This window comes from Vicugna pacos, chromosome 16 (assembly GCF_048564905.1).
Source record: "Vicugna pacos chromosome 16, VicPac4, whole genome shotgun sequence".
Lineage (NCBI taxonomy): Eukaryota > Metazoa > Chordata > Mammalia > Artiodactyla > Camelidae > Vicugna > Vicugna pacos.
Genome location: NC_133002.1, coordinates 12994747 through 13021426, shown reverse-complemented (window position 1 = coordinate 13021426; position 26680 = coordinate 12994747). Strand labels below are relative to the sequence as shown.

Sequence of the window (26680 nt, the reverse complement as noted above, 5' to 3'; positions counted from 1 at the left end):
ACTCTGGGAAACGAGAGATCTGAACTATTTCAAGGTTCCTAACCAAGCTAGACATCAGGCAGCGTGGCGTACTTCTAAAACACAGAAGAGAGCTCTGCCCCGGAGTCTGATTTAGCAGGTTGGGCTGGAGCCTGGGGACCTGCATGTAAAGCTCCTCTGGTGATTCTAATGATGTCCCTACAGGGAAACTCTTAGAGCAGCTATTCTAAAACTGGGACTCCTGGTTACCATTCCTGTCGCTGTGAGATGGGAATTCCTGCCCTGGGTACCCAGCCCGGAGAGCCAGCAGCGTCTCAGCATCACCGCTCACACTTCCCCACCTCCGGGTCCCTCTGTTCACCTGTCCCTGGCTGCCCCACCTCCACTGCCGCCTGTGCGAATCCCTAAGTCGTGTCTCCCACGCATATGACAACTCCTGTTCTGGACAGCATCTGGGCATTTCTGCCTTCTGCCTGGCATCACCTTCCACTCCTCGGCGCTAGAGTCCCCCGCAAGGTGGCTCCACTGCTCCGCCAGCTGCCCCGGCAGGGACTAAAGCACTCAGGTTCTCCAGGTGCCAGTGCTGAGGGGTGGCTCTGGCAGAGGGCAGGTGGGACGTGGGAGAAGGGCTGTGCTGTGGGGCAGAGGTGCAGAGCAGTGCAGAGCCATGCCACGCCACACTGGAGCCGAGACGAGGGAAACCCACCAACCCTGTCCCGTCTCAGTTTGAAATGCTGATATTTTGTTCATCGTGCATTCTTTTACATATACTTTTGGTTTTTAAATTATTGCACTAGAATACTATTACTCTTATTAACGACCGAGTTTTTTGTTGCCTCCTTAAATCCTGCACTGACTCACCTCTCCCTAGTCCCAACCTGGCCAGAGCAGCGTGTTTTACTTAGGCCCCGTGTCCTGAGGCGTTACAGCGCCGCTGCTGGTGTGAATGGGCCCCCCGCCGTGCACTCCTGGCACCGGGCTGGGGTGGACAGAGGGCGGCCGCCACGCCGAGGTCAGTGCACTGCTACGGCTAGGGCCCAGCTCCCCTCAGGCGGCCCCTCATCCTCCCTGTGCACCCATGTCCGCCAGGTCCCCAGAAAGGCCTGAATCCCAGAACTGCCACTGCCTGGCCACAAGCCAAAGCCCCCGCTGTTGGAGGAGACCAGCCTCCAGTCCCGAGACCAGCGCATCACCCTGCCTTCTCGAGACCCGCCGCCCTCTGCACGGCTTGACTGCATTCATTTCCTGAGGGAGTCGAATGCCCATGTGGGCCTGGTTCCCCTCCGCCTTGTTCTGGCGGAGGCCCTTTTTTATTTTCTCTCCCTTAACGAGCTAGTATTCTTTACAGCTTTTGGTGACATCTCTTCTGATGCTCCTAGTTCCCTTCTGTGGGCCCAGGCACCCCCTGAAGAGGACAGTGAAAGCGAAGGGAGTGAAACAAGCTGCCACTGAACCAACAGCCATGGCAGGGTCAAAGCACGCCCAGGAGTTCTAAACACCCCAAGGCCCAGGCTGCACCCACGACCAGCTAAAACACCGTGGGGCTGCAGTCCTCCTCCCCTCTCCTGCCTCTCACCCTCCAGTGCCAGGAGTTTGTAAACCCTCTCAGGTGAAAAGCTACCTGGCCAAAGGCGAGAACCAGCACTGGGCGGGCTGAGCGCCTGCTGAGCCAAGGCTGCCACCTACAGGCGAAAGCGTGCACTGCCGCCCACTGGGCAGAGCGCAGCTGGGAGGGACCGACAGACATCAGAGGCTTTAGGACTTAGAGCCCATCTTCTAATGAGTCTCCCCCTGCCCCATCAATGAGTCTCCTGTATAAACTTCACGGTGACCTCCAGTCAAAGCCCTTCCAGAGATGTCTCACCTACACAAGCCACAGTTTTCACTGGTGGGGCAGCCCCTGAAGGCTAGCAAAGTGCTTTGTCGTGCAGCTGAGGTCTGCCTTGAGAACCCTGCTCCCCAGGCCCCGGGTCTGCACTCTGGAGACACACACAGAATAAACCTACCCTCCTGGCTCATCAGGGGTCGTAAAACAGCCACCATATTCCTTTGGATCCCTGCCTCTCAAGGTGAAGGAGCCCCCTTCCTTGCCCTGCCCCTCCTTCCTGGCCGTCCTTGTCCGGATGTGCTAGGCTGGCAACATCCTTTCATCACGGGGGACACCCAGAATTTAGCCTAAATTTAAAAACATATAGAGAGAAGTAATACATACTCATTGCACAAAATTTTAGCTAAACATAAAGTAGAAGTTTCCTCACTCATCCCATTCCCCTCTCATTCCCAGTGTCAGGGACACGGGGGTGGAGGGGTACCACTGTTACAGGTTGGGGGCACCCAGAACTGAATGTCATATTCCTGCAGCAAGAGTAAGGCCTCCTCTTTGGCCTCAGTTTACTCATCTGTAACACGTGAGTAATTAGAGCACCTTTCCTCACAGTTACTGGTGTGACACAAGTACAGGGCCTAGCACAACGCCTGTCACAACGAAGTGTTGACTACGTGGGAGTTCTTAAAGGCTAACTGAATCATCTCAGACCAGAGGTACAAGGTACATTATTTTTCCTCATGATTATATTCACATCACAGTGGAATTCGGTTCCTGTAGGCTAGTAAAATTAGTCCCAAAGCCCAAATGCTGAGAGCATCTGCTAAGAAGTCGTAAATAAAAAAGGCTCTCAGGAATCTTTTTAAGCCAATTGTGCAGTTGACAGGGCTTACCAGCAGAGGGCAGTGCTGGGTCAGTTATGGAAGGATTGCCTCCTGGTCCAATGCGGACCCATCAAGCAGCGCAGCTGTGGGTGGGGCTCAATTCTGGTTCTCTCGGGTTGAGCTGGGGGATCCTCTCTGCAATCTGCGCAGGTCTGAGTTCAGCAGAGCCCCAGCTATCAGATCCTCCACAGCTGGATGTGCCCAGACTCTTCTCTGGGCCAAGCCACAATTCAGGGCCCTGTCAGGGTTTTCAAGTTCGGATTCTGCTCTCACTTCCTACACCAGGACTTACAGGAACATTTACTTCCCTCTGCTTGCTCACCTGCACCCCTGGCAGGTCAGTCCCAAATTACAGCATTCCCCACCGAAACTGGCCCGAGCATCCTTCTGGGATGAGCTCACAAGAAGAAGCCACAAAGCCTCAAATACCCGTGACATACTCCTGGTCAGACTGCCCTGCTCCTCTGGCCCAATTCAGATGGGTGACAGTGCCCTGCCTGCCATCCTGACTCAAACCTCAACCAACCCGGTAAAGAGTCTGACCCAGACCCCAAACCATGCCCCACGTTAAATTCTCCTTCTTTACCCCATTTCTGCCAAGAGTTAAATAAAACACAGAGATTCCACTTCCCAGGACAGGTCAGATGTCAAATATCACCTCTCCCTGTCAAATATGCAGAAGCTCTTGGACTTGGCAGACCTGTGTCCTGTTGACTGAGGGGTGGCCCTGCCCCACCCTGCCTGCAGGCTTGCACTCAGGAATGTTTTGACTACGCACACTCTTCAAAGGAAACAAGGGAAATGTGCTCTTTCACAATTTCAGTTTTAGAGAGAGGCAAGTGGATGAAGTCCTTGACCTGAGGACTGCAGACTATTTTAAGAAAGGGGAGAGGAAGGATCCAAAGTATCAAAGGGTTTAGCACAGCTTAAACCAGAGAGATCATAAAATACTTGTGGAGGATTTGCCACTAAGATGGAATTTAGCTGACTGCATGATACAAGATGCTCAAGATAGTAATGAAAGAAGGGAAGACGGCAGCCTGTCTAACCACTCCAGGAGAAAGAGGCACACTGCAGAGGTTTGCGCCTGAGTTGTGTTAGGAGCCTGGGTCAAGAGGAGGCATGAGGCTTTGGGCCTGATCTAGTTTAGGTACTAACGGTCCCACTCTGAAAAAAAAAATGGGAGGACCAGAAAGGAAATGATGGTTAAAGCAAGAGTTAAAAGTCATAAGACAAGATATTCAAGAAGTCACCATGGCCTGGGCAGCAGAGAAAGTCATGTACATCTTACCGAGCCATGGAGTGTAGAGGCAAGCAGCCTCCCTGCCTCCGGGAGGTCATCATGAGCTGTCAATCATAATGAGCCTAAATTACCAAGAAAAGGTAAAGTACTATTAACTCTGCTCTGTTTAAGAAGATAGAAACAAAAAAAAAAAAAACTACATATTGAATGATTCCATTCATGTGAAATGTCCAGAATAGGTAAATCCATGGAGACAGAAATAGATTAGCAGGAGTGACTGCTTAATGGGTTTGGAGTTTCTTTTGGAGTGTGGACATGTCCTAGACTTAGACCGTGGTGATGTTTCAGGACTCTGTGAACTTTTCATGCGTGAATGTTACGGTATGTGAAATATACCTCAATAACGTTGTTTTTAAAAAGAGGATAGGCAGGTATATAATACAACTTACAAATACTCTGTTAGTCTTCACTGCAAACTTCAACAACAGAAAGGAATTAGAATCACTCACCTGGAGAATTCACAGTGTGGGAAATTTCACCCTCAGGCAACGCTGTGTTTCTACATAACCAACAGAGCTGAGTTCAGTAAAGAGACTGGGGAAAGAAAGTAAAAAATGGGCCTCGTGTAAGAGAACTATGGACACTAAGAGAAGGGACTCAGAAGATCACATGGTCGTTCAGATACAATCTCTCACTTAACGGATGAAGAAGCAGTCTAACACAGCACAGAAGGGTAAAAGTAATGTCTCTCCCTACCCAGCTCAGCAGTGCTCTTCCCTGAGCTAATCACTGTTTCAGTTTCCTGTGTATCCTGTAAATGTTCTATCCATGTACAAGTATACACACACACAGAGGCACACACATGCACAACCCCTATGGTGCAATCACACTATGAGTGCAGGAAGAAAACTAAATTAATTTTAAGGAAGAGCTTTGTTAACATAATAGCAAGTCCTCAAAGTTCCTCTACCATTTTTATATGATGGAAGCACTTGCTTTTACTTCAGCTCACTTAAAAACAGGGGGCCACAAGCGGTGGAGCCTGAAATCCAGGGCTGGCAGCCTCCTGGCACGTGACTCTGAGGGACACCAGCACAGCTCATCAAACTGAAACCAAGCAGGACCCTGCAGGGCCTTCCCAGGGGCAGACTCTCCTGGGCCACCACCCCTTCCTTGTTTGTGGAAAAGCATTAGCCCCCTCGGCCTTCCCTGAGTTCCAAGGAGCAAATTTAATCAAAGTGAGAAAATGCAGAAACAAAGGAAAGCAGTCAAGCAAGACAAAATAATAGTTTAGCCTCAAAACAGACTCAAGGACCTTTAGCTCCTCCTTAAGAGCTGTAGATACTATCCTGAGCCACACCCCTGAGCTGTTCTGCAGATTCTAAAACCCCCACCAGGCAGAAGAAGTTGACTGCAAGCTGATGACCAGCACACAGACCCCAGCTGGGCCGGAACCAGAAGGCTGATGACTGAGGTGCCTGACACATCCTGTTACCTCATTACCAACCAGTCAGAGAAGCGCGCACCCTGTAACCCCCACCCGGATGCAGCCTTCAAACCCCTCCCTGAAAGCCAGCGGGGAGCTCGGGCCTTCAGAGCACGAGCTGCCCGGCCTCCTCGCTCGGCAGCCCCGCACTCAGCCTCACCACAGCCCAGTGTCAGTAGGTCGACTTGGCTGTGTGTCCAGGCGGGTGGACCCAGGTTCACCCAAGGTCAGTAACAGAATCAGTGGCAAACAAAGACGTGGACACATTCTCATAGTTCAGTTTGGACCCACACAGCATGGTCCACACTTTTCTCTAGACAAACGCCAGCACCTGTGCGACACAAAGACATCTCTGTTCTTCTGGTCTTAGGTTTATCTGGAAGCTCCCAAGTGACACTACTGGGGGTGGGAGAGGGCGGTGGCCTGCAGGGGAACTGCGGCTGACACACATGGATGGAAGTTCACGTTTGTGTGAGAAAAATGACAGTTTCGCATGACTCACAGGAAAGGTGGCTGACCCTGTGCACTGAGGCTCAGCGGGGCTGTGTGATCAGGAAAACCACAGCAGCATGGTGACTGGCAAGGTCTGCAGGGAAAGGGTAACACGAGCATAGAGCCTGGCGTAAGGAATGGCCTACGGTCACGCGGCCCGGCTCTGCCAGAGCAAGAGTCCACCTGTGGCCCACCTCAACTTGGGTCCTGGTAACCATACCAGTAGCAGAGAAGGCTCACGGAGAAGACAGACAGACAGACAGACAGACAGACAAAGGGAACAGTGTGTAACCAGGGTTCAGGTAGTGTGGCCCTTCCACCCCACTTACATCTCATTCTAAGTATGTTAACCTAACTCATCTAGCTCCCAGTACGTCTCATCATGCACTGAAATGAGTGAATTTAATAAGTCACGCAATATGAGCATGTTGGAAAGAGAACAGATTGGCCTACGATCAACTATAACCTGAAATGTTGGTCTAGCAGGTAACACGCAGCTTAGCACAGTGACAAGGCTATTGCCTTGAAATATGGTACCAAAGAGAGGAACACAGTCCAGGCTGCGAAGTCCCCTTGAAGACGCTTCACCCTCCAAAGTATTTTTAGTCACGGTAACCGTAGAAGGTGGACAGAGCTCTGTGGTCCTCAAAATAAGATGGCTCTCGAAACGTAAGGTCAGCAGATGCCATCTCCAAAAGTCAAGTCTGCAAGAAGGATGGGATTAGCTGTCTCCAGGACAGCCTTCCAGAAGTAACCCATCTTGCAGAGTGACTTGGAGTGACCTTACTGAGGAGATTAAAGTGCCTGTCCCAAGTATGTCGTGAGCAAACAGCCTAACTCAATGTAAAACAATCCAACGCTTAGGAGACCGTGTGTTGTGGTAACGAGTGTAAACGGCGGGGTGGTGGTCTGCACGGATGTTTGAAAAGGGAAACTGGAAAATGAAAATCCATCAGCCTGTCACCAGGAGGTCCAACAGGCACGCTGGCTGCATGACTGATCCTGCCCCTTCACGTAAGAATAGCCTTAAAGAAACGGAGGCCAGATCACTGGACCATCAGAACCTGATAGAAATAGCAAATAAGGTCCAACTTCGGTTCTATGCTCACCAAGTCACCTTCTGACCCCATTCACCAGGAAGAGACCACATGGGACAAAGACTGGCTCTGCTTGAATCCAGAGGAAATCCCTTGAGAAATTAATAAACTGGAATTCTAGTACAGAAGTCAGTCTCTTGCGAGTCTGGTTACTCATCCCTGACCACTTGATTAATCCTAGCTGCCCTGGTAAAGTCATGTTCCCAAACTTCAATTTATTATTCTTTCATCCAACATTTATTGACCACCTTCTCCACACCAAGCACTGTCGCAGCAACTGGTGAAACCCAGAAAAGGACAAGGTCCCTGCCCTCGGGGACTGCTGGACGAGTGCTGGCCCAGCCTGGACAGTGGCTAAAAGTGATACTTGTTATGGCTGAGCCTGAGCCTGAGGGGACAATGGACTTCCTCTGCTGTTACTGAATCAGTACTTACTTTGCATTTATTTTCTATCCATGAGATCAGAAAATCAATGCATCTTAGGTCTTGGTGGAACCTCAGACGTCATCGTATCTAGTGGTTCTCAACTTCGTCTGCACACAATCACCTGGAGAAATTTTTAACAACCCTGATGCTAGAAATGTTAATTGAGTTGGTCTGGAGATACCAGGTATTAGTGTTTTAAAAATTTGCCCCCCTCCCCCTAAAATTTGCCCAGATGATTCAAAGGTAAAATCAGGGCTACCAATCACTGGTCTAGTCCAACCCCCATATTTTCCAGGTGGGTAAACTGAGAGTCAAGGAACTGAAGGGACAGGCCCAAATCAACACTCCCATAACTGTGATGCTCATGGAAGTTCAGTGACTTACAGAACTTACGCCAGACTATACTTTGGCTCAACTAACATCCCCTCAATCTAGTTTCCTGCTCATGGTCTTCACAATATTTGCCACAGACACACACACCTTTATATACTTAGTATTTTTCTTTAAAACAAATATTTTTTTAAAAACTTAAATGCTTATTTTAGCCCGGTCCTCAGCAATAAAATCTGTGAAATATACCTGGAAATTAATAACTATTAAAATGCAACCGATTAAGCCACAGGCCACCTTAGTCCACGTGGCATGTCACATCCAGCGTGTGTGGCACACTTTGGGCCACACAGGGCTGAGGTCTGGCAGCACTGGGAAGCCTTGGGAAGGGTCTGGAACAGCTGCCGTACACCCCCACAGCGGGTGCCTGTGGGGCTGGAGAAACTTCAGCTGAGCACAGGTACAGGCAGCAGCTGATCCTCACGGGATCCTCGTGGGATCAGACTGGGAGGACGGATTCACGACGGGGCGGGAGTGAGGCAGGAAGTGGGCAATGGCAGGGCCTTTATCCTACCTCTTGTGGAGGGGGGCACATTAAGAAAAGGACGCTGCCTATTCACCCCCTGGAATCTGTTGCTGTAAACACAGTGAAACCGATGGAGAAGGAGGGAAATACCACTACGGGGTGCTCATCAAGCGACAGCACAGGGCCCCCCTCAGTCTGGCTCATAGAGACTCAGCACTGCTAGTGCGTCATTCTACTCACCAAACTTACGTTCTCTCCTGAATAAACTCACTGATCTCGATGTTCATCATCAGGGCTCTGATTCCCAGTTTTCAAACTTGGGAGAAACGTGGTGAATGGAAGTGGAGAACCCAGCCTCCGCTAAAACGAGGTGACCCAGGATCACTACTGAAACCAAGCTTCCTGAAGAAGACCTACGACTGTGCACGTTTCTGTCTCTCCTGAACTTTGAAAGGTGTGTCAGTGACCCAGTGGGTCCACGGCTAAGACAATCCTGATTCAAGTGCCCAGGAAGACATGGGTGAGGATGTTCAGTGCAGCAATGAGAAAAATCAGAAACGCCTTGAATCCACGAGGGAATGGATAAATAAAATGCAGCAAAGCCATACACTGCGATGGCTACACAGCAATGAAAGTGAATGACCCAGAGCTACACGTATCAACTTGGATAAATCTAAAAAAAAAAAATTGATGAAAGAATAGCAAAAAGTAATTATGTATACAGCACCAAAATATTTTAGTTTAGTTTTAAAATATAAAATAATCGTGCATATTGTTTATGGATACACACCCAAAATAAAGGTATAGAACACTGGACAGGAAGATACACACCAACTTCAGGGAGATAGCTGCTGCTGAGATGAAGGCAGGTGATAAATAACTTTAGTATTTATTATCATTATTATTATTACTATTATTTTTTAAGGATCTGAAGCAAATATGGAAAAATAATATTTGCTCAATCTAAATGGTGGGTCATGGATAGCTGTCAAATTATTTTCCAGACTCTTCTGTCACCTTGAAATTTCATAGTGGAAAAAAAATAATTTAAGCTATTGAAGCTCTGAATTAAACGCACATATGTGAATTCATATGGTGGAAACATCCGCTTGTGATAGAAAAGCCTACATGGTCCACACTGAGGGACGAATGTGAAACTCAGCTTTTGTCACCCCCAAAACCGGCAGAAAGGGTTTGCTAAAGAGTTAAGAAAATGCCATTTAATTAACAAAATTTTATACCGTTAAAAATAGTGAATTAAAAGTTCTGCACTTAATGAACGTCTTTTTTAAAAAAATTCTTGGCAAAAATAAAAAGAAATTTCTTGAGTTTACATTAAAAAAAGACAAAAGCAGTGTACTATATGCTTGTTTTAACAAGTCAAACAATATTGGGACAGTTTAAAAAGTTAAGGCCCTTCTTTGGTTCCATTTCCACCTCCGTCTTACAAGTTAACCAAGTTTAAAAATTTGATTTATTACCCCTTTCCCCATTAAATTTTAAAAAACTATTTTGTGAAGGTTTTCAAACCAATTCAATTTTTATGATTGAAAGTAACTTATTTTTATCATTGCCAACGCAATCCATTATTCATTGTAGAAAGACACAGAAAATGCAAAAGAGTGAAAACAAGATAAAATAAAAACATTTAAATGGGTGTGCATTTTAAATCACTGTTTGAAAAAACTCAACACATATTTAAATCTTGAATCACAGGTTCAGGACAAACTCCACTTGCCAGCTCAAAGATGGCTGGCTCTGTTTACAACAGTCGTTTGCCAGGAGAGGACCTGAACGACCCTGGGGCACATGGTCAGAACCATCCCCACTTCAGGGGTAATTTGGGTTGTAAGTCATCGATCCCACCTGAGGTTCAAGGTAGGGTGCCACCCTTGTCCCCCAGAGCCCTCAGGGGGTGTGGTCAGAGACTGGACGCTTGGCTCTCTCCCTCCAGGCTGCCCAGCCCTTCCTGCTTCCCTCGTTCCTCGCTGCCCCCGCCCTCGTCACTGCCGTTCTTTCTCCTCTGTCCTCCTCTCCACCAGCTCCCTTGCCCCACTCCTTCCCTTCCTCCAACTGGCCAAGTGTCCATGCCACTCACCTCAGGGGTAACTAGAGCCCTTCAGCTGTTTGGGTCCCTGTTTGGAAGGATACCTCAGCGTTGCCTGGGGCTCCGGGGGCAGCCAACTTCTCACAAGGTTTCATCTGTCGGAGCAAGAGGCTGACAGATTTCCTTACAAGAACTTGGCAAGAGCCATTAAAATGGCTACCTTAGGTGCCGGGAAAAAAAGTCTCTGCACAATTGCCCCAGTCTGTTTCTGAGCCTTCTACTGTGAAATAAAACTTACCCCTCTCACAGTTCGGGGTCTCAGCATGGAGCCCTGGAGGACGTGCAGGATAAAAACTCCAAGGAAAAGATTTCAAGGCAGAATTTTCTCTCCAGGAAGAGGAAGGCCCAGAGACAGAGTGGGATGGTGGAAACAGATTTAGAAAACAGAAGAAGAATGTGGGCAAGAACTATTCCCTCTGCTTGTGAAGAGCTTCAGAGACGGGCGGTGGGACTTCCCGGGGGGAGTGATGGTCCTTTCTCTTCTCTCCCTTTCCTTCCTTCCACCATGTCTTTCTTTCTTTTCTACCTCTACTCCATCTGAAATGCTCTTCTCCAAAACAGGTTATTTAGAAACAGGTTAGCATCACCAGCCTGGACCCACATTATTTGAACAGGCTTTCCTGGGACAATTTCCAGTGTAAAAAGCCAACAGCTCCTGCAGAAGCCATAGCACCAAGAGTGACTCCTAAAGTAAACTACGGAATCTGGGGGATAATGATGTATCAGTGTAGGTTCAGCGACTGTCACAAATGTACCCTGAGGTGGGGGCTGTTGATAATGGGGGCGGCTGTGTGTAGGAAGCATATGAGTATCTCTGTACTTTCTGTTCAATTTGCTGTGAACGTAAAACTGCTCAAAAAAAAAATAAAGCCTATTAAAAAATTTTTAAGGTTAACAATCACTCCCAGGAGGCAGAAATGCACCCCGTACCTACTTGTAAAATACAGCTGTTAAACAAAGACAAAAAGGAAAAGAAATAAGGACTTTCAAGACAGTCCCCAGCGTCTAACATCAGCAGACACCAAGTCACTGTGTGGGGGGACGAGGAGCCTTGGAGGGAGGACATGCTCCCTTGCTTGGTGCCAGGAACCTTTGGCATTATCATTTTACATGGGGAGAGACAAGAATGTCTCATAATCCCAGGCTTGGGCTCCCCTCCTTGATCCCCACAGAGAAAGAAATCTGAGGACAGAATGAGCCTTCTGGGTGTCCTCCCGACACTGCAAATCTGGCCAAGAGGCAGGGCCGAAGCTGTAAGTCCCACGGGGGCTGTTCTCAGAAGCCAAGTGGTGGGGTCACCTGACTTCGGTCGATCTACCCGGCCTGGGGCTTCTGTACTGACCCACCAAGGAAACGTTATTATCAATCATACGTTGCTCCTCAGATACTCGTGTTAACCTTGTGTTATTATGAACGCGACAAGCTGTGCGAGCCAACACCTGCTGGCCGCATCGGGCACGTGCTCTTGTTCCTTACGTCCCGAGTTAAGGAGCTGCTACTCTTACCCCTACCTTACAAACAATGAAACTGAGGTTTAGGGAGAGGGAATCATTTTCTGAAAGCACAGTTACAGTGCTTTTTTACAGCCCGAAACACAGTGAGTTTTGGAGCCAAGAAAAAAAAGAAGCTCAAGTCTGTTACACACCAAAGCCCATGATCTCACCTCCAAATCCTTCTCTCAGGGTCTCAGTAATGTTATGGGTAAGAATGAGTGGGAGAGTCACTCGGGTTTTGTTAGTGACTGCATCTGTTTCACAGTGTCCAGAGCTTAGACTAACTGAAGACCCTGTCTTTCGCCTCTATGCGTCTCTCCAGGTTCTCGGCGCTCTCTCCCTGCTGCGCCCCACACAGACTGAAACTTTCCACATCTCCCTGTGGGAGATGCTGCTCAGGCAGGGCCATCCCATCCTGGCCCCTCTTCCCACCATCGGTTATGCATTAATATACACATAATACAAAACTCCAACCACGACACCGGGTCAGCGTTGGACCTGGAATGTCAAGTTGAATGGTGGAAACAACTTGGGCGTGTGTGGAGAAATCCTCAGCCCAGGTTATCTGTTGTGGGGCAAAAATAAAACTTAGCCGTGAGTTTAGCTTGGCTCACGCATTGCAGGACAGGCTGCCTGCATTTGGCTGTCCGCTTGTGCTGGGGTCCAGGCCGCCACTGGCAGCGGTAACAGCAGCAGAATGTCTGCAAATGGGAGTGGGCTAAGATTCTTCCTGGGAAATAGCACTTCGAAAGCACCCACATTTTGCTGTTTAGAAAACATCTGACCCCTCCGTAGGGTGAACTGGTGTCACTGGAGGAAGAGCATCAAAGTGCGTCACCCACTTCCCTGTTTGGACAAGTGGCCACTGTTTCTCCTATGTGACAGCCCTACGGAGCAGTGCTGAAAAGCTCAGCACTGAGAGAAGAAATTACCCCTAGCCGTTTCAGAGGTGTGTAGAGCAGTTTATGCTTCTTACATGCACACTGAAAGCCGACACAGGCCTACAGTTTCCACTGTTGTTGCTCATGGCGGGGAGGCATTACAGAGGCTCATTATTTTAACAGAACTTTTGATTACATTCTTTATTAGCCTCAGGCTCTTGAAAACTGATCTCACTACATTATTGCTTCTATGAATGGACAGTCTCCTCAATATGCTAAAAATGCCACTCCACTCTGGATTGCCCTGAATGACTGGCGCACAGGCTTCTCCACGAGGGAATGCAAGAGAAGGGCCAGGCAGGAGCCCTGCAATTACTACAACAATAAACTCAGCAGCATGGAAGGTGAAAGAGAGTCCTGCTAACATGATGGAATGCTTTATCCACATTCCAAAAGCTTAAAAGAGGTGCCAGCTTTGGAATCCTACAGTAGCGTGTGCAGGGACCAGGCACAGTGCTTTCCCGCTGCTGCTGGGAGAACTTAATATACAGTGACTCCTGGCTGCCCACCTGCTGAGCTGCTCTGTAGGAATTGCCTGAACTCACCGAGCAGCTTCCAAAAGTTCCAAACATCTGGTATATGAGATCTCACTCACGTGTACCGTGTTCCTCCAAAGAGGAAGTAAATGCCCTGTTCTCAGTTCACTGAACGCACAGCAACACTAAACCACAGAGACAGAGGTCTGAAGGGACCGGCTCAGCACGGACTAACATTTTCGGAAGTGAAGGAGTTCTTGCGTCCATTCTGGCTTTGATGCAAAAGTGCCATCAGACCAGAGATAAGTCATCCAGTTACTCAGTGAGGGCCCACCCATTCTTCATCAGTTTGAGGGTCTGCCAATGGCAGGACTAGGCATGGGGAGCTAGACAGGCATGGGATCTACCTTCATGGAGTCTAGCAGCTGATGTGCTGGGTGCTGCAGGGGCATAGTCTTCTTACAAAAATCCTTTTCTACAAGGAAACCTATGATAACCATACACTAAGCTCCTTCCTGTCTCAAGGCCTCTGCACCCACTGCTCCTGCTCCCCAATGCTCTTTCTCTGATTTCTGCATGGCTGGTACCTCCAATCATGCAGATTTCAACTCAAATGCTTTCTCCTCACAGAAACCCTCCCTGAGCATCTTGTCTAACGTCACCCCTCTCTCCTCCTCGGACACTTTAGCACATTACCTTGCTTCATTTTCTTCACTCTTTGAAAGAACTGCATTTATCTGTGTACTTGTTAATTCTGTTTCACACAAATGAATATAAGCTCTCTGGGAAGAGAATCTTTTCTGTATCCCACAACCTAAAGAGCATCTGTGGGCAGTAAGTGCTCAACCCACATTTACCAAACGGCAGCTACAATACAGCATTCCGGAGAGAAGTCCCTTGTGAGTGGAGGAAGTTTTGTAAAGACTCAAAGAAGAATGAGAATGGTCATCTGGGTTCATCTGCAAATGCTGTCTGAAAAACTCAGATTGGGATCTGGATCATGGTGAGGAAAGAAAAGACAGATGTGTCTGGGGCCGTATGAGGGACGGTCAGAGGGCACAAGCGAAGACTGAGGCAGGAAGGGATTTTTTTTTAAGAGTCACTGAACCCAAGAGTTCGTGGAAGCAAGCAGTGAGCAAAAAAAGACAGGTCAGACCAGCACGAGGAGAAGCTTCAATGCCAGCTGCAGACAATACTCTCCAAAAGGAGAAAGGACTCAAGAATATTCAGCTGTACCCCTACTGAATAAAGCATGTAGTTTGCTAGCATTGTTGCTGTTTTCAAGAAATGAGCGCCTGCATTTCTTAGAAAATTGTATACAGTCTTTAGACCTCTCATTTCCTACATAAATGCAAGTGAATCCATGGGAACCTAAAGAAAGGATGAATAAACGCACCCGCAGCTGCTTCTCCAGGCTCTCCCGGACCTCCAAGTGCGCCGGGCACTGGGGCACAGGGTAGGCACAGGCAGAGGGTTCCAAGTGCTTCCCCAGAGGACCTGGGTGGACAGCACTCATGGCAAAGGCATGCACAGCACTCTTAGGACCACCACAGAGACCATAAATTTATCGGCAGCTCCTGAACTTAACAAGAAGTAGGTTACCAAGGAGCTTACTCTGATGAGAATGGACTGCCATTTAACACAGTTTAAAGGACGCTAAAAAAGGGGGGCCTATAAAAACCCTCATTCTGCAACCATTTTGGAATAGTAGGAGGAAAACTGATTAAAGTTTTAAGAGTGAGAAAATACCCTTTTCTTGACCCTTTCTTCTTTAAAAACATAAAAGCAAAAAAAAAAATCTATTTTTATCGCCAAGTGGGAACACTGTAAAAGGGTCTCTGTGCATGTGCAGGGAGAATGACACTGCAGAACTTAAAAAAGAACCTGATGGAATCTCAGAGCCAACGCACAGCCCTGGAAGCTTCCTTGACACAGACCAGCTTCTGTTTGCAGCTCAGCAAGCCATATGCTATATTCGCTCACTCCTCAAGGATCATCCGCTCCTTTCTGAGTATTAAGATGTCAGCGAAAATCTACCTTCTGGGGAAATTTAATCTGCCGAAGGAGAGCTGCTGACTCTTATAAAAATAGCTGTCAGGCAGTATGACTCCTCCAGGACACCCAGGACACGTACGACCAAGAGGGGTCATGGAGCCCAGAGCAGAAAAGCAAAGTAGGATCCTCAAAGATCATGCAGGCGAGACACTCAGCCTGAGATCCAGAAGGCCTGTGGGTGGGCTTCAAGGCATCTAGAAAGTCCCTGAAATTACACAAAAACCTGTGCACCTTTGTGGAATTTTGGGGGGTGAGGGGGAACTTTCATCAAATTCTCATAAGTCACAATCCAGAAATGATTAAGAACTATTGAGTTAGTATATTATTCCCATAGACATTTTTTCACTCTCAAAAATTGTTTTTCATTGGTCAAGAAATACGTGCATACATAAATCTCATAAGAAATTTAAAAATTATAGCTCAGTTGGAAGTCTCTTTCACACTTCTCTTCCAGAGCTGTTCCCCTTACTTTTGGCCCCCACTGTTCTACTTTACTATACATTTTCATAATTAGGCACTCACAGAGAAAATTTAAAGCATTTAGGTGTGTTCTTCCTAACTTAAATGGTACCGTATTTTACATATATTTCTCCCACATGCCTTTGCGTTCCACAATGTTCTGGGGTGAGTTCAGCTCTACATGTGTACATGTGGAGAGGCTTCATCCTTTTCACCTGCTGCATAGTATTCCACAGTAGCTGCGCTCAGAGGAACTTAGACATTCCTCTAGCAGTGAACATTTAGGCTGTTTCCAGTTTTTCCCATTGCCGACAACAGCACTATGAATGTGTCTGTCTATGCCCTGATTCAAGTGTTTCTCTAGCAGAGAGGTTGAGAAGAGGGACTTGTCCATCCACACAAGAAGCCTGGGAAGGAGTGGGAGTGGGATCTCAAAGGGAGAGCAGCTGGACCAGTTTGGGCAGATGGCAGGCCAGGGGCAAAAGCAGCAGGCAGGTAAATGAACCTGGAAGAACTGGACAGGCGTGGGGTGGAGCAAGGGGATGAGAAGGCTGATCTTCGTGATCTAACTAACGTCCATGAGGAAAGCCTGCGCTGCTGGAAAATGACAGAGGAGTCAGCACTTGAGTGAACTCGAGGGGCCATGGTAGCTCTGTTTTAGGAAGGACAAAGTCCCCAGAGGCTGTTTTTGGGGCTATTATCAGCCATCCCTGCAGCTCTGTCAGAGAGGGGATGTTTGGATTGGATGTAGAATCTTAGAGGACTGTAGAGTAATGACTGGATTGAATTCTAATCCAAAATCATGCTCATTCTGCAACATTCCCTGATGGGAGGGCTTTGCTTAAAAACAGCGGGGAAGGAGTTAGCTTTCTGACTCTGTCTCCCTGTAAAGACTGAATGTTTGTACCGCCTCCAAAATTCTTATGTTGAAACGTAATCCGCAACGTGATGGTATTTGGAGGAAGAGCCTTTGGGAGGTGAGTAGGTCATGAGGGTGAAACCCTCATGAATGGGATTAGTGCCCAAATAGAAGAAACCCCAGGGAGCTTTCTCACCCCTCCTGCCATGTGAGGCCACAGTGAGAGGTCTGCTGCCTATGAACCAGGAAGCCGGTTCACACCACACACTGAATCTGCTGATGCTTTGATCTTGGACTTCCCAGCCTCCAGAACTATGAAAAATAAATTTCTGCTGTTTATAAGCTACCTGTCTGGTATTTTGTTACCTGAACTGACGAAGAAGTTCTAAGGGTACTGGGAAACCAGGGCTGTGATCAAGGAGGGTGAGACCAAGGGTTACCATGCTTGTAAAGCTCTGAAAGAGTCACCATCTGCTCTTGAGAAATGGACGCTCTGTGCATCCAAAAATGCCCTGACCTGCTTCACAGCTGTCTCCCAGGATCTCCCAGTTTCAAAGGCTGTAGAGGCTCCCACAGATATTCTGCAAGAAACTACTATACAAATTACAACAGCATGTCCACGGTAGAATAGAAGATCCACGAACACTAATGTTACCAGGCTGCAAGCCTATTAGCTAAGTGACCTCGTCTTCAAAATCCAACCTTCCAGATGTTTCCAGGTGTTCTGCAAAAGCCTCGTTGTCTGATACATTGTGGCTGTGATCTCAGCAGAATGCCCAAGGAATAGACATTACCTTTTTTATGAATATTTACCTTGGCATAGGGCCATGGTTCCTAACTGGGGGCAACTTTGTCCCCCAGGAAGGCATTTAGCTATGTCTGTGGACATTTTTGGTTGTCACATCTCAGGAGAAGGGAGATGCCACTGGCATCTGGTCGGGAAAGGCCAGGAATGCTGCTAAACATACTACAGTGCACAGACAGATCTGTCCCCACAACAAAGATTAACCATGTCAACAGTGCAGAGGTTGAGAGACTCTAGAATAGGGAGATCAAAACTGCTTTTTCTATCCTGCTGTGGTATCTTGTTCAAAATATATTTAATATATATTGAAGTGTATTTCAAGTGTGACTTCAAGTCAACCTGCTAACAATCCATCAGACTCATGGTTTACGGCCTAGGGTTTGACATATGATTGACAATCAAAAATCCAGACATAAGAATTAATTTTAGAGATATACTTTCTGTTACACTGTATAGCATTTCATTTATGAGGCTTGCACTTCTGTCTCAATAGATTTCCGTATTTTATCACTGTGTCTTCAAAATTGTCATTTAACCCTAACACTAAATGAAGTTGACTCCTGCTCATTTGATAGAATTTGCAATTTCAAAGGCTATTAATCCCTCATGGTCCCCACCCTGCCGAGCCCTGCAGAGGCAAGACTCCAGACTGGCTTCTGCTCCTAAGTGTTTATCTCAGGACAGCTTCAGGTGACCTAAGGAGAAGGGTGATAAAGACATGGAGACTGACCCTTCAAGCTAAGGGATATATTAATGTGCATATATAAGAAACAGAATGTTAGGAGATAAAATCATTCCAGAAAACCCCATTCTTATGTCCTTATGAGATTCTAGAATTCGGGGAATGGTTTTCTGTGCTCTAAATGTGAGTTGGGTGAACATCTTACTACGCATCCTAGACATCAGACCAAGAAGCATGCTTTGCTGTGCATATGGATCACCTGGGGATCTTGTTAAATGCAGATCCTGATTCAGCAGCCTGAGGCAGAGCCGAAGAGTCTGCATGTCTAACAAGCTTCCAGGTGACGCGGATGCTGCTGGCCTGTGGACCACCTTTGAGTAGCGCCAGGATGTAGAGGATTTACGTAGCATTTGTTAGGGTCCGTCACTATTTAAAAGCCACAGGGTCATAACTTTTAGTATTTAGAAATTATTTTTATTCTGTCACTACCTTCATTATGCAATGATGTAGAAATCCTTGGGTCTTTGCTCCTTCGAGGGTCTAGAAAAAGGGAACTTTTATATCAACTGAAAGTAACAGAATGGCTGTAGATAATAATCAGTAGGCATCTACTCTGACTTGAAAGATGGTCCATGTTCAAAATTTATGTCAAATATTTGCTCTTTCAAGTGTACTATTTATAGAAAAAGAGATCAGAGGCAGGGGGAGGTGGAATTGGGTGAAAGTGGTCAAACGGTAGAAATCTCTAGTTTTATAAGATAAATAAGTACTAGGGATGAGGTGTACAACATGATAAATATAATTAATGCTGTTGTATGTTATATATGAAAGTTAAGAGAGTAAACCCTGAGAATTCTCATCACAAGGAAAAAAGAACTTTTTTTTCTTTTATCTTGTGTCTGTATGAGATGATGGATAGTCACTAAACTTATTGTGGTCATCACTTCATGATGTTAAGTCAAGTCATTTTGCTGTACATATTAAACTTACACAGTCCTGTATGTCAATTACATCTCAACAAAACTGGAAGGGAAAAAAGATATAATAGCATCTTATAGCTGAACAATCAAAGCCGCTGGATCAGAAAGCAGCAGAACCAGCTACCAATTCTGCTGCTGGAGAGTCAGGAAGCCTCTGTAGACCCCAACATGACATTTCTACATCCCAAAAGACCAGGACTTCCAGGTGAGGAAAATGTATTATTATTACTTAAACTACGCATCTACCTTGTATATGCTCTTTTGTATGTATATTTCATATCACTAACAATTACTTTAAAAGTTAAATGGTGTCATTTTTGGTAAGTTAGAGACTTACGTTCTCTTTCAGGTTAATATTTTAGTTACTCTGTATGTAGGGCCAGGTCAGACTATCCTACAGAACAAGGATGCTGATGTCTGCCAAAAAGATACCGCGTGGTATGAACTCCTAAAGAGGTTTTTAAATACTTCTATAAGTATATATATTCAAAATTAGGCAAGTTAGCAAATGATGTGCTTATAAATGAAGACTGTAAATCATAATCTGATAGAGATTTGGAATGAAGTATTTCATAGTAGAGCTGAAAGGAATTCCAGCCTTTCCTTAGGAGTTGTGCCTTTTATGGGGTCTCAAAGTTCAGCCAGACACACAGAATTTTTGCAAACTTTCTTACAGTATAACATCTGCTGACCTCCTGGGAATAGGTGATGGACGTCCCAAGTACACACTGAAGGAGAGAACTTTGACAGAGGTTTACACAGGCTATGACGGGGCTCATTATTGCACAAGCCATTCCCAATTACATCTTCTCCCACCACCAAAACAAACCACTAGCCATAACAAACAGTAGAAGTACCAGAAAACAAAGAGACAGTGAGCTTGCAAATGTGGCCCCTCCTCCCCGGTTTGGAACTGACTCTCTTCTTGAATTCTTGGTATCTGGATGCTTGTGGCTCCTACCTTTGAGCATGGGGAGGTCTCCCCTCTCCAGTTTGCAGCATTAAGCAAACATCACAGTTCAATGAAGGTTAAGAGTTGCAATTCTCTCTCCCCAGTCACAACAGGAGCCTATCGTCAGAGGAAACCCTGGGTGTCGGTATGATGAAACACTACCCAGGAGACTACAGGGAAAGGGAATACCGACAAAGGTGAGCTTGAAATGTTGGCAGAACAAAGACCTCCACTCCTTTAACTGGAACCCAGAATAGGTCATTGCATTTCCATGGGAGAATTCCTCATTTGATGCTTCTTGCAACAGGCAGATTTGCTTAGGGGACAGCTAAGGTTTGTCCATCATTTTGTCAATCATACTATGAGGTACTTTTATCAATCTAATCTAATGGGTAATATTGAGAACTACCCAGCCCTAACCATATGTGGAGTGTCTTAGTACAGCTGCTTTTAGTTAAAGCTAAGGGTGATGGTGGGGAGAAGAATAGGATAAATGTTGATCACATGACCATTTTAAGACGTTAAATAGAAACTAAGAGTCATAAACCACTGGAAAGTGACTTCTCCTTCCCCATCACTGTTAAATTAAAAACATTCACATTTCTCTTTGAGTTTCATGTCCAAAAGAAATGGATTTATCCAACTGATTTGAAAACTTATGTCTACAAAAAACCCTGCACATAAGTAACAGTGGTATGAAGTCACCAAAAACTAGCAGTGGCTTCTTTCAACAAGTGAATGGACACATAAAAGGTGTGGTGCTTCCATAAAATGGAATAATACTGAGTGATAAAAACAAACAAGCTACCAGACCACAAAGACATGGAGGGACCTTAAGTGCGTATTGCTACGTGAAAAAAAAAGAAAGTTGGAAAAGGCTACATACTGTATGACTCCAATTACTCCCTATCTGGCATTCTGTAACAGGCAAAGCTATAGGAACAACAAAAAGCTCGGTGCTTGCCAGGGGCTCAGGGGAAGGGCGTATCATGGAGAGGTGAGTCACAGGGGACGTTCTGACAGTGAAACCCTTCTTCTTTCCCCCTACAATACCTGTAATAAACTTTCTTTTTTTTTTAGTTTCATCTTAAGAGTGTTTAAAATTTTTAAAAATTCAGTTACTATAAAGTGTTGGCTGCATTCCCTATGCTGCACGATAGATACATCCTTGCAGCCTACCTTATACCCAAAAGTTTGTACCTCCCACTCCCTCTACCCGTATGACACGCCCCCAACACACCCACTGGTAGCCACTAGTTTGTTCCCTGTAAGTCTGCTTCTTTTTTGTTATATCCACTAGTTTGTTGTATTTTTGAGGTTCCACATGTAAGTGATACCATACAGTGCTCGTCTCCCTCTGTCTGACTTACTAGGCGAAACTATTCTTTGTGATCCTCCCCTGGCTTGACATGGTGCATTTGTCAGAACCCACAGAACTAAGAGCCCAAAGACTACCTTGATGTGTGCAGCTTGAAAAACCATTTAGCGTCAGGCGATTCCAGTAAGGAATGCAGACTGTAAAAGCCTGCATTACGAGTGTATGATGCAATCTCATGGAAGGGGGCGAGGGTACAGGGTGCTGACCCAAGCGGTCTGAAAGTGAAGGGAGTCTGCAGGACCAGACGCAAAAGGGCCCGGACTTAAGCACAGCACGCCAGCTGACGAAGCTGTGCCACAGGGCTATAGGGTGGTGATTCTGGTACTGCTCTACACGCATCCTGAAGTTGAACAACTAAGTAAATGGCCAATGTTGAGAGTCAGGCCTCTCCTCTTGGACTGAGAGTTTATAGACAAGCACAGGAAGGAGGCTAGAATGAGCCATGTGGTAACACATGAGCTCATGTTTAGCTTGACAGATAGACGGTTACATATAGATAAGTGCGCACACACAGGTTAGTAAATGCACATACATTTGTTTGCTCTGTCAGCTGGAAAGGCCTAAAAGAAATGACACCCTAGCAAGAAGCCCACTGTAAGCCCAGATACTTGCTTCTAATACCATTCTCCAGTAAAAGGAACCAGGGTTTACTGGAGAAACAGTTGAATGAAGGATTGGAAGAGAAATACAGATGATGAGTCTGGAGCATCTCGTGGTGCTAGAAAGTAAGGAAGTGATAAACCACACACACACAGTGATGGGAATAAGTCAAAGGGACACAGAAGCCAACTAAAAGAGCTCCAACTGGCCAAATTTGGGACAATATGAACAACAACAAAAAAAGGTAGAATTGGACTATAACTCAAAGTGTAAAATAAATATCTACATATCTATATTGATTTAAATAACTGCTCAATTAAATGAATAAAGGGTGAGAAGAGGCAAATTTCCCAAGCAAAAGAATTCAAGTAATTTATGTAGATACTCTGCCCTCAAGACCCTTCTTGCATAACTCCCCGCTCCTTGAGTGTGGGCTGCCTATGGTGACTTCCTTACAAAGAGTACAGTACAGAAAGGGGGCGAAAGAGTAAGTTTAGAGTGGAGAACCTGGCAAATACTCCTCAGTCAGGTGTTCAAAGTCAATGTTAACAGAAAATGGCATTTTACCTGTGATCTAAATCACCAAACCAATAACCCATCTAATCATGAGAAAACATCAGACAACAGAGGAGCACCCTATAAGGTACCAGAGCAGTGCGCCTCCAAACTGTCCAGGTCATCAACAGCCAGGGAAGTCTCAACACTGTCACAGCCAAGAGGAGCCTAAAGAGTCATGGACAAGCCAAAGAAATCTGCTGTGCTGGACGGGACCCTGGACAGAAAATGAAGATCAGGTTAAAAAAAAAAAGTGTTAGATTTAAAAGACATAAAATATTTTAAAAAGAAAGAGAAAAAAAGGAACTGTCGCCACAGAATAAACTGACAAAGGGGCCTTCCACTCCATTTAGAGGCAGAGTTCAAATTTCCAATACATTTCTTCACACTCTTTTCTTCAGTCCACTAAAAAGGTGTAGAGATGGAAGCAGGATCAAGCTAATGGTAAACAATGAAGTGACTAATCTCCCTCAGTCCCATCTCCCCAAATAAGAAGGCTGTAGCGGGCAAACCCACGGTCCTGAAAGCTCTAATAGCTGTCAATCCAAAGCTGTACTCCTCCGCCTTTCTACATCGGACTATATGAGAGTCGTGCAAATTTCCGTGGCCATGAAAGGCTGCCAAGACTTGGCTTATTCACAGCAGCACGGGTGCTGAGGGAGCGTACTTGTAAATCCGGCACCCAGCATTTCAGCAAGTTTCAGGATGATGTCAAGTTTCCACATTTTCAGCAGTTCTTTTGAAACAAGTCCTTAAATATTCTCATGAACACGCAGACGAAAATGAGCGGTGGTTTTAATTTTCTGTAACGCGTATCTTTAACCAACAGGTGCAGCTCTATTTACTAGGCTCTATGATTTCTCCTATAAAGGGCTTGGAAGTGCGTCACTATAAATTTCAAATTCCTGTATAAGAGTATATCCCCAGGTGTCTCACTGAAATGGACAGAATGGAAAATAAAAATAAATATGAGGCAAAGAAATACAACAGCAAAGGGGAAGGAAACCATGCTTTCCAATCTTTCAAAATACAGGTAACAATCAGGTTCGTGGTAGGATTTTTGTTTCTCACATTATTAATTCAGGAAAAGAACATTTTTTTACTTTCTTTTCACTAAGTATGTATCTTTGTTAAAAAAACAAAGTTCAATCGAGTAAATGTAAAGATCTAATTGGTTTTATTCAAGAGACATGAATAGGGTAATATCCTATCTAAGGAGAAGGGTGCTTTAGTACAAAACCAAGGCTTTTATAGGCAGAAGGAGGGAGGGACAAAGAGGTTAAAAGAGTGGATTATTTCAGGCAAGGTCACCTTCCCTCAGGGGAGAGCAGGGTCTTCTCTATCAGATTACCTCACTAGTGTTGGTCAGGAAATTTCAGATTGATTGGTTTAAAATTCCACTCCTGGCTGAAACTGCAATTAAGTTAGGTACTAAGTCTTGGTGGGGCTTAGCATAAATGACTCCATCTGGGGCCAAAGGTTTCTTTTTAACACTTGGAACTCCTTGATATGAAACTTCATCACGCTCATTGCAAAAATATATTCTTTTGAAATCCTTTGTCTCATTTAAGTAGTAAACTTTGCTGAGTTTGTGTTAAAACTACCAAGGAATCAGTAAAATGTTTCTAAATGGAACAGCTGGCAATTTCTTTGCTATTCAGTTTTCAAGCATAGTTAAAGCCACCTGTGGCCGTGAGCATCGTTTGTGGAATGCTCTGAATGGTGAACAGTGTTTGTGGGGCTCTTTCCCGGCCTCCACCTCTACAACCCCAGGGGACGTCATTGGGATTTGGGATGAAGCCTTATCACTCACCACTAAGCAAAACCATCTCCTCCTCAAGGGCAAAGTGGTGTAAAATATTCATACCCCTTGCAATTACAACTGGAAAAGACCACGGATCCAATTATGAAATGCCTTGAGGAGTACAGAGTGCTCTTTGGGCATTCAGAATAGGCATCTTTAAACTCTTTTTTAAAACGCATTCTTCATTCCTTTACTCACTTAAAAAATGATTAGCACCTATTATGTTCTGGGTACTGTTTTAAGTGCAGTGGGGGGGACGGGGAAAAGACAAAAATATATGCCTTCACAGAGGTAAGAACACACATAGATGAACATATAAATTTATTCCATACTTTTTAATATTGATTAGTATTTCCGTGAATGGGTATTCATGACATATTCATTCAGTCTCCCACTGATGGGTACATAGGTTTTTTTCCACTTGTTTTTCTATTACAAACATTGCAATCTTGTGTATATAGTGCTGCACCTGTATGGCTAAGTGTACAAGTTAAATTTCTGGAAGTAGAACTGCTTGGTCAATGGATTTGTGCATTCTAAGTGTTGATAGATAACTCCCAAGTTGCCCTCTTAAAGATGCTGCCTCAGTTTATCCCACCACCAATACAAGTTGAGAATCCCTCAACTGCAGATGTATTTAAAGGGTAGAAAAATGGGCCACAAAGGACTAGAGCTGTACCAGGACCTGAAGGATCATCTAACCCAACCCCCTAAGCAAATGAAAATGCTTTTTCTGGGTAAGCAGCCACCCTGTTTATTTCAAGGTCGCTATGTGACAAGTGTGTCCCCAGCTCAAATTCACAAGTTCAACAGATGAAGGTGGTTTGTCTTTCAACACAAATCATCTTTCATCAAGTTGATCATGATCCTCCCTGGGGGCAATACTCTACTTAGCACTCTGGGCTCCGGACGTGCCTGGGCACCGTAAGCCCCAGAAGAAACAGGGACAGGACTCTTTCATTACAAGCAGGCACATTTCATTTCTTAATTTGAGGCATTTCTCCCACATACAAACCTATGTCATTCTTTCAGGGAGGCAACAGTGGGAACATTTCTGCTGGGATAGTTCGAGTCTTTGGCTAAACCCTTCATTCTGATGAATTGATTCGTAAGGAAAACATCTCTGCATAAGACATGTTTATTTCTACTAAGGTAGTTTCCTAATATAATTATTATTAGTTGTTAGCAAAATATACAATACCAGTATTCTTAAGTAGTATTTATGGAGCACTTGACAAGTGAAAATATTTCTTTAATCTGATCAAAAAAAAAAAAAAAGGACTCACTTTGCTTTGGAGCAGGACTCACTTTGCTTTGGATGAGATAGAGTCCCTTAATTTTTCTTAGTAGAGTAAATGTTTATTCACAAGTCAGGAAATCAAGTTCTTGCCTTTCTCGAAGCTCAGTAAACTGACAGATGCTCTGTATCCAATTACCTTTCCAGACATTCTAGCTTTCCATGGGAGCTATTTCAAGGCCATAATTCTACAGGCAGTTAGAACGCTGGTGGGGTTGCTGGGAACTAATTTCACTGCCCCTTCCCTCTTTTCTATCTACTCTGCCATCTTTGGCCTCAGTTCCCCTTCCATCCCTGCATTCTACAGTGTCATAAGGTCCTCTTCTCTCGTACCCGAGACCACCTCTCATCTTATTTCACTCCAACTTCGTCCTGTCCACCTCCTCCTCTTTCCCTTCTGACTCTCCAAGCCCTACACTCCCACCACCAGTGTCCTCACTCCTAAAACCTACACTGGTCCTCAATTCCTACAGCCTCCTCCCTCTAACTTCTCAGCCTGCTGCCTTAACTCCTCCCTCTACATTTTACTCCAATCACCAGTCACCCTCACACTTTTCCATTAACAAGAGCACATCTGTAACTTCCTTGACCTTGACATGTCAATAGCCTACAATTCTGAGCTTCCAAATCACTGTTTCTACTTCACAGAATGCTGATACAACCCCACTGTTACCATGGGTGCAAACTTTCCCCATAGAAACGCTGCATTTTCAACAGCCCATTTTGACAGAAAGTGGCAGAGTGTCAAGGGCCATCTATTACATTTCAATTACTTCAAGTGGAAATTTAAATGCAGGCAAAAAAGTAATAAACCTGAAATGTTGAATTTAAACCACACTGAGAAGGAAAAAGGAAAAGCTAGAGGGAACTACCTTTGATAGAAAAAAATCAGTTTTTTGAGACTCAGCAAGGTCTTCCCAATTTCCAAGTTCCTTTCTTATATTCAAGC

General features: G+C 45.5%; 1 long non-coding RNA gene across 1 annotated transcript in view; it reads right to left on the bottom strand.

Annotated features, from left to right (window-relative positions):
• Positions 1-26680, bottom strand: part of LOC140686475 (uncharacterized) — a 196984-nt gene that overhangs the window by 11063 nt on the left and 159241 nt on the right. The window lies entirely within an intron of this gene.